This window comes from Bidens hawaiensis, unplaced genomic scaffold, assembly GCF_021521415.1.
Source record: "Bidens hawaiensis isolate Kalapana, Puna unplaced genomic scaffold, B.hawaiensis_p1.1 tig00069169_1, whole genome shotgun sequence".
In the NCBI taxonomy this organism is placed as follows: Eukaryota; Viridiplantae; Streptophyta; class Magnoliopsida; order Asterales; family Asteraceae; genus Bidens; species Bidens hawaiensis.
Window position 1 is genome coordinate 46,333 of NW_027502212.1, and position 9,241 is coordinate 55,573.

Sequence of the window (9,241 nt, forward strand, 5' to 3'; positions counted from 1 at the left end):
ACTTCCGCAGGAGGAATCCCCATGGAAAACCTTAAAAAACCCTTTTCAAAAACCCTTTGCTTAAAGTCCAAAAGTTCACCTCACTTTATTAAACACTCATGAGAAGAACATTGGACTGGGGGGACTTGAAGAGGTAGGTCCCAGCAGAGCCCAGTTGGACCCGCAAGACTCACCTTGAAGAGGAACGTCTGCGCAGAAACCAACTGGATCCGCAGGACCAACCATGCTCAGAGACGTGACGTCCTTACGCGCAGTACGCAAGCTGGTCCCGCAGGAAATGCCTCCCAATGGTGAAGGACTCCGCCTGTCCCCGCAGCCTCGGATACAAGCCATCAGAGAAGGCCACCCGCGCAGCAAGGCTACACGCACAAGGCACTTAGCTCTCAATCACTCAGTGTCACCTGAAGGAATGAGCAAAGCCGGGAACAATCCCGCACAAGGGCGGGAGGGGGAATACTCCCGCCCAAATAAGCCAGTCCGTACGATACAGGAAGATCTTCTGTACTGTACCTGACGAGGTATGGGAAAAAGATCTAACTAAAGAGACGACAGCTTACTGACACAGTATGGCGAGCAGCATGCTCCTGTACTGTGTCACTATTAGCCGCTGCCTACTCACCAACTACTGCCATACCACGTGCGTAGCCGGCAGTTGGTGGAAAAGGAATAGTACACAGCAGGCCTGGTCACTATCAGCCGCTGCCTACCCACCAACTACCAGCAGGGCACGTGCGTAGGCCACTGTTGGTGGAACAGGAACACTGTTGCAGCCGGCCATACCTCCTTGGAAACCTACCTTCGGCTATAAATACCCCAAATGGTATGACCATCTCATCTTATCTTGTATCATCATAATATACCTGATATCTGCTCTAGCAATCTCTTAATATATATTTATATTTAAAGAGCAATCTAGTCTGATTCTCACGCCGGAGGGTGGTCACAAGGAGGAACCCCCCCTTCTCAGTGACGAGCTCACGGTCTGTTTTGCAGGTTATCAGAAGAACCATCTTCTCAGGGTCTCACCCCTCGTGGGAAACATCTATCTAACCCCCAGGTTACCAGTAACCTGCCCGGGGTCCGGTTAGTGTTTCTTCAGGCGCCAACTTTGACATTTACTATATATAGATAATTTGGAACTTATAGGTTGATTTGAGTTTTGTTTGTATTTAAATTTATTAATATGAATATAACGAAACAATTTCTTAAAATTAAAGCTGGAAAAAAGGTATTGGTTATATCATGTGATCCGACACTTATCCAACTCAAATCGGAAATTAACAAATTGCTAGAGCCAAAAACAACCACATACAAACAAAATTAAAAGAAAAAATTACAATTCAAAGATTTAAATAGTTACCTATTTTTTATCTAAAGAAAACTCAAAAACTTGATATCTTCCATTACTTTAGACACCACTACCTATTATCTTCAAAGATAACCTCATTTCTTCCCTTCTAAGAACACCAACAAACCAACCCTCATTATGATGCTATGTAAAACCTTCTTGATAATTAGCAGGGTTGTTTTATGCATTTCTAAGAGGTTAACCCGATTACACGAGCTGACGGTTTTACCAGTCAGAATGATAATGCATAACTTGTGCTACAGGGACCATCATAAATTTTCTAGCATTAATGCTGCTACACCTCATGAGATGCGTGCCTCTAATGCGCGTTGTTCTTGTCTACAGGTAGAGTGGTAATAATCAGCAACAATTAAAATTGCAGGGAATTAAAAATAGACTGATTAATTGATTCAGCTTGAGACTACTAAAGTGTTAACAAACAGCATGAAACTTGAGACATAATTTTGATATATCCGATCCAAAGCTTCAAACCCTGATGGTGTTTTAGGGAAACATTAAGAACAAATTGATCTAATAAAAAGCTAATCACCAAGACAATAATCACAGCATCTGTAATCAAAACTGAAATCACAAAGGCATGAAATGTTAACTGCAATTTCACAAATTAGACTATCTGCTATATAGAGAATTATATTTGAACTTTTTATTAAAGTAAAATACTTAAACACAAGAATCAACAAACCAATAGCAATGAAGGTTAATTGCAATTGATTGAACACCAAATTAGACTAACTGCAACCAACATTTTAGGTTCTGTTATGGTTACACACATCTACAAAACCGAATTAATCGAACTGGTCAGTTAACCAAACAACTATATTTAAGCGATAACCAAACCTAGCGACATACATGCATCTTCAATTTCCTGAACATTTAAACTTTTGAAAAATCCAACAAGTAATTGAAGAACCTCAAATACATAACAGCAGCTACACTGTTACTCATCAAATCAATAAAAAAGCATAAGATAAAAATAACAGTTGATACATAACGCTGTCAGTTTCGGTCGTGCATCTTAACCCACTTTCCTACCCATCCTGACATGCTAACTCGATCTGTTTCTTACTTTTAAATAAGTCTGCCCTTACTAAACCGTTGACAATTATAGTTACCCAAAACAAGCCAAAGTTAAATACTTGGGTCAAGATTGTCAGGACAAGTTCTAGAAAAAATATTATAGAAAAACCAGTAGCAGTGCAAAAACATGATAATAACAACCTTAATTCTGAAGTAATCTAAACATGGATTTGTACCCCAGATGCACGTGGCGCACGCAAGAGAGTTTTTAAAATCTCCAACTCACCTTCTGACCTCACACTCAGGTCAAGATGAATATGAGCCTTCTTCAGCTTGGGTGACCTGGCCAGAATAAACTTCACAAAGTCCATCTCATTCTCCAAGTTGCTAAAATTTGTAATCTTCAATTCATTTAGGTTCTCCAACCAAACATCTGATAAATGTTCCAACCAAACGTCTGAATGATATTTTTCATATACAACGGGGTCGTTGTCTATCTCTCTAAAAAGATAATGATCTGAATCAATCTGCAATGAGAGGAAATTATTAATTTTGTGTCGGTGCATTTTGGCATAAAACAAACTATGCCTAAACCATTTACCTCTAGTTCAATTTTCTCCAAATTCGGAGAGTTTTTCATCAACACAGCAAGAAACGTCAATCCATAGCCGTCATGAAAAGACATTCCTAACAAACAAAAGGATTTGAGGTGGATTATTGAGGTTGGAAGCTCCTCTGGAACAAAGCACTTGAACCATATACAAACCAAAACAAAATTAAGCATATGTATTTAAGTTATATAAAGCTAGGTGAATAATAAATATTACCGGAATGACATCACTCCAAAGAGTCAGATGTTCAATCATAGGTAAGCACTCAAATAGCTCACTCATGGTGGATTTTTCATCCACGATAACATTCTCTCCTCCATGAGTAGGCTACAGCAAAGCAACTTACTATGTTCAGAAAAGTTTCGAATGAGTAACAACTAACAAGTTACTTACCAGACTGAAGCTCTTAAGTAGTGGACATTTTGATAAAAAATGTAGAAGAGTTTCTCTAGAGATGATTACATAATCCAAGGATAAGCTTATAAAGCTACCAAATCCATTGGCTATCGGTTGATGGTCAAGATCGCATGCACAGAGATGTAGTTCCGTTAAGTGATGCAAAGAGAAGACTGATAAGGGTAAACTATACATATTGTCATAAGAGTGTTCAAAGATAAGTTCTAATTTCTTAATAGTATGGTTTCTCGACAAATGAAGTATTATTTTATCAATTTCATGATAGGGGTGACCAGTTTTTGATTGGGGGGGGGGGGGGGGGCAACTTCATCAATGGCAAGGGTGAACTCGAGTATTGGATCCTGCCGTTGTAGCATAACTTGGTGTATAGCACATAAAAGTTTATCTGTGTCCTCGATAATCTGCCCTCCGTAACTTTCGTAAGAAAACACAAGTTTGGGAATTTGGGTCCATTTGTACCTCCATTCTTTTGAGAGGATACTAGTCCTTGCTGCCACATTCAATTGGTAAAAGACAGAGAATCATTTCGGTTATGGTTTGAGGAAGTGCGCTAATCATATCCAAAGGCAATGGTTTAGCTTTAGTCAAACCTTTAACTTTCATCTCAGGGTGTTTTGTTGTATCAATACTGTGAAAAAAAGTATAGTATCTGTGAAGACCAACTTAAGATAAACTTTGTTCAGACCACAAAGTAATCCAAATACAACATTTGGAAGAAAAACAAAAAAAAAGGTACACACATTGGTGTGCCTATACTTCCAGAGTCTCATTTGTGTTCCCGAGTTTAATGAGAAGGAAAAGAAAATCAAGGAATTTATATATTTCATGTGTTCCCGAGCTGAGAGGAAAAGAAAAGAAAATTATAGTTTTACTATTATACCCTTTAAGTAAAACTAAAATAAAATTAGTTTTGAGGGTAATTTAGTAATTGATAAGATTTTCTCTCCTAATCTCTCCAATTTGGGAGGATGAATATATGTTTAAATTTTATAGCGTTTTCCCTTCTTTCCCCTCCCTGGAACAACACATGTTTAAAAATATTTTCATTTTGGTTCAAGTCATAACGAGTTTGGGCATAATAAGTTACGGGTCAAAACAAGCCCTCCTAAAAAATGTCAAATTGGTGAGACATGAAGTGATTAAAAATCATGTGGTTTAATTATCTGGTTAAATTTGAATTCTGTATTTGACATATACTGCATAGCAGCAGCATTAGCATTATATATGTTTAGGTTTAGGTTTAGGAATACTAATTAAAGATAGGGCTGTGCAAAGCATGAAACCCGACCCGACCCGACCCGACCCGACCCATGAAAGGACCGGACCGACCCGAAGACCGACATAAAAGGATTTTAGAGACCGAAGAATGACCAACATGGATAATCGGGTATCGGTTCTTACCATATACGGTCTCTCGGTTCTTTGCAATCAAGACCGACCCGCTTCTTTGCTTCACTACGGCTGTTGATTATGGTATTACTGAAGCAAAGAAGATCTGGATACAGGTCAATTACAAGCTCCAGATGATTATACATACAAAAATCTCTTTCAGGTAATTTTTTTTTTATTTTATCTTCATGCTAGACCAATATTTTTTGCAAAATTTGAAGTGTGTGTTGAATTTGGTGCATGATTCTTCCTTATTACTTGATTAGTACAATGTGATTTCACAATTTTGGTGCTTAATTGATCATCATAGGTCTGATTTATTGTTCGATTCAGTACTGAAGAAACGTGGATCGACTTACTAGTAGACGATCAACTTTCCTCGGGTATGAGTGTGCTATATCACCGATGGTTTTCCGGAGTATGAATTCTTCCACCTACAAAACGAGCAGCACCGTGAACTTACCCCTCAGAAAGGGACAGAGGGGTCCTCTTTGGGGTAACCCTCCAGTGTGAGAATAAGATATTGTAGGAGAAGATAATAATAATCTGAAAGTGAGTAAGGACTTAGAATGTATTTTCTTGCTTACCTCCCCTTGTGGAGGTGGTGTGGTATTTATAGTGTTAGGGTTTCCAATGATTGGGCTCAGACCCAATTAGGGCCTTTTTGGCCTCCTCCTATTGCTTCGCGCCACGTGTCCTTAGGACACCTGGTGCTTTTTCACTGATTATTCTCTGACCAAGGTATTTCACCTGACCCATGTGCAATCACGTGGTAGCACATGGGTTTTGCTGAGTTGTCCACCCTTCATTGGCAGCTGTCAACATCAGCATATTCTTTATTCCTTAAAGGATACCTTCTGGAAGGTTGTCTGATGAGCACAATCATGGTTGTCCTTATCCTGATTTGGATAAGGACGTGGCTGATTATGTGCATGTGTGATATGCGCCTATCCTAGGGATGCGCGAGGTCTTCTCTTTATTCTCACGCGCAGATGTTTCATGCGCAGATGTGATATGCGCAAGCATATGTAATATGCGTGAGTATATGTGATATGCGCCACGCGCAGATGCGCACGCGCAGATGTGATATGCGTGAGCATATGATGCGTGAGCATATGTGATACGCGCCACACGCAGATGCGCCACGCGCAGATGTGATATGCGTGAGCATATATGATGCGTGAGCATATGTGATACGCGTGAGCATATGTGATGCGTGAACATATGTGATATGCGTGAGCATATGTGATATGCGCCACGCACATAGGTTTTGGCTTTGTGTCTTCATGACATCCTGATTTCAAGCCTCTTGTCTATATCTTGTGGGTTGACCCGCCCCGCTCGATGTTAAGGCGGGTGCATACCTCTTCAAGCCCCCCCAGTCTAATGTGTGTCTTGTCTCGCGCGAGCGAGGTAAGATAGATATTAGACTTAATAGTTTGCTCTTTTAATAGGGTTTGTCTTTTCTTTTTTATTTCTCATATGTGCGTTGCGCGAAATTCTATCATTTTGGTTGAAATGAATCGTCCATGTGCGTGGTTGGTTGGTGCTGACATGCATCAGAGATGGAGACGTTATGTGTCAGACTTTTCGTGTGCTCGAGGTGCTACAGTGGCCTTTCATGTCTCCTCATACAGTGTCAGGAACACGTGTCGCGCTCATGTTGGCCTGCACCTGCGAGTGGGGGCGCGTGAGCGTAACTCTGATCAGTACCTGTTTCTTTCTCTCTCATGGGCCTATAAAAGCAAGCCTTTTGAGTGGTTTTTCTTCATCTTCATTGTTATTTCAGAGCTCTTTCTCCTTCAATTTTCATTCCGATTAAGAGCCTTTGTCTTTTGATTCCAGATTTCCGTGCTTAAAGTAACCGCTGTTTGATTCACAATTGTATGTCTGATAACCCAGACACCACAATTTCCCCCAGCAAACGCCGTATAAAATCGTTAGCTATGTCCACTTTGAAGAAGACCGGCAAGGGTAAATGGGATGCCGAGGCCTCGTCGGAGGAGGTGGGGAAGAACAAAACAGTGAAGAGATGGGATGAGATTCCCTGCAAATTGAAACAGTCTGATTTCGACAATCTTATCGCCTCTCAGGGTTTTCTCCCTGAGTACAGCTATCTGCTCCCGGTGGCCGGGCAAACGGCGGCAGATCCGCCCACCGGCTATATCTCTTTATACTCTCACTTTTTCACTCACTGTAACCTTCGTCTTCTGATGACAAGGTTTATGGGTGCGCTCCTTCAGTTTTATGGGATTCACATATCCCAAGTCCATCCTTGTGGACTAGTGCGCATGACTCATTTTGAGTTCATGTGCAAAGCTCAGCGCGAGGAGTCCACCCCTCGGCGCTTTCAATATTTTTACAAGCCAAAAATCCAAGATTCTTGGTTCTCATTCATACCGCGCAGTCAGAAGGTTAAGTGCTGCACTGTTTCCTTCAAAAGCCTTCATGACTGGTCTGAAAATTTTTTTTATATTAAGGCTGGTGTGATTCCCATCCGCATGACCATGCGCGCGATCACTTCTGTGCCCGCGGATGAGAATGTTCTTAAGAACCCAACGGGCACATGGGTTAACAAGTTAACTGCTGAACCATCCCCTGCCAAGAATATTTGCGAGGAGGCGCTGGTGGGGGTTGGTATGAGCAAGAGGTGGACCGACAGCGCGACTGAGCCTGTCATCCATGTTGATGGCTTGGGTGAGTTATTTGCTCATTGCATTATATCTGCGCGAATATAATTCGTTTTGCTGATATCATTTGTCTTGTTTTATGCAGTAAGCAAGGAATACGTCCACGCCGCCTATGACGAGCATATGGAGGGCGGCTCTGTCGCGCTGAGCGCTGGGGAAGTTGCTTTCCCCGATCGCTTCGATGATATGTTCATCCCTGTCGATTTAGAATTTTGCTTTGACAGCGATGCGCCTGGTAAGCCTTTGTACTTATGCTTAGGCCTTTAGGATACCAAATTTGGTTGACATTTCTGTTGCACGTATTGTAGATGCGCTCGAGAATTATGAGTTGGAGCTTGCGGAAGAGGAGGTGGAGGAGGAAGAAGCTGAGGCGCCACAACTCAAGCGCAAAGCTAAAGGCAAAACTGGTGCAGGGGCCAGTAAAAAACAGAAGAAAAATGATGCCCCTGTTGCCCAGAATCATCCTACCCAAGCGAAGGGACTTGAGAAAACCAAGGGATTTACCTCCAAGTTTTCCTCGTCTTCTTTGCCTCGAGGTGTGGGCAATCCTCCCGTCCACACGAGGTATGGTGCTGCCACCTCATCTCTTCGCGCGGCGGACAAGGGAAGCGGCGTTGCGCCTGCTGTTTCATCTTCTCCAACAGGTATACTTTGTTTACATTTTGTGGTTTTATGAGCGTGATTCCGATAGAGTTATTAATGAAGCTTTGCTCACTCAAATGTTTGTAGAGCCGGCGATTTTGGTGGCTCAACCTTAGGCGCAGCAAGGTACCGAGGCTGCGCCGAAAGTTGCTTTGAAGTCCCCTGTTTTACCCTCGAAAAGGGGGGAAATGGACTTCATGGCGATGCTCAATTCGCGGACGGCGGTGCGCCAAGGTATTTATTGCGCTTTGATTTTCTGATTTTTTTCCTTTAGATCAAGTCATGAATCATTTCGCCTTGTTGGTTTTTTTATAGGAATTATTGCTGGCACACAAGTTGCTGGTGGCACTGCTGGCGCCGACGCCGGCGCCGTTAGTTCTGCTCCTGCTCCAGCAAGCACTGAATCTCCTCTCATTGGGATTACTAAGGAGCAGGAGACTATTTTACGCGCTGATCTAACGGCGTCAAGACCTCCCTCACCTCCTCCTGCGCGCAGCCCTCCTCGTGAGGCTGTTTTTGATTTTTCCAAGTCGCAGGAGAAAAGACCTGTTACAGAGGATGATGAGGTCAATTTTGAAGATTCCGATGGTGGCCGCGCAAGCCCTGTAGCGCCACGAGATTTCGTGGCGCAGCCTTCTTCTCGTGGGGCTGGCGCTGACTTTTCTGCCGGCTCTCCGCAGGTATAAGTTTGTTTTTCTCCGCTGTGCGGACTTCCAAATTAGTGTAGATAACTAAAACGTTTCTTTTGCGTTGCTTTGTGTTTGCAGGAAGCCAATCACATATACCGCCCGAGCTGGAATATTACTAAAGATAGCTCATTTCAATCCATGGGCGTGTGTGAAGACTTCTGGGCTCACTCTGTGCCTCCGGCTGAAAGGAGGTTTCAGGAGGACCGCGCTCGCGTGGACTTGCTCAACGACCACCTTTTTGCTGGGTCTGCGTTCTTTGCTGCCTCCCAAGAGCTTCGCAATGATTATATAAAAGTGCGTGATGCCCTTGTGGAGGCCAAGCAAGAGGCTAAGATTTCTGCTTGGAATCTTTCTGACGCTCGAGAGAGAGCAGAGAAACTCCAAGCAGAACTTAGCGAGAACCGAGCAAGTGCCAAC

General features: G+C 42.6%; 2 pseudogenes across 1 annotated transcript; both read right to left on the reverse strand.

Moving 5' to 3' along the window:
* Positions 1 to 2,497: 2,497 nt before the first annotated feature.
* On the reverse strand, positions 2,498 to 3,294 carry LOC143605356 (F-box/FBD/LRR-repeat protein At1g13570-like; annotated as a pseudogene). Its single transcript, XR_013148506.1, has 2 exons — positions 2,988 to 3,294; positions 2,498 to 2,913 (listed from the first exon to the last, which is right to left on the reverse strand). The product of XR_013148506.1 is annotated as an F-box/FBD/LRR-repeat protein At1g13570-like (transcript).
* Positions 3,294 to 4,165, reverse strand: LOC143605359 (F-box/FBD/LRR-repeat protein At1g13570-like; annotated as a pseudogene).
* Positions 4,166 to 9,241: the final 5,076 nt, after the last annotated feature.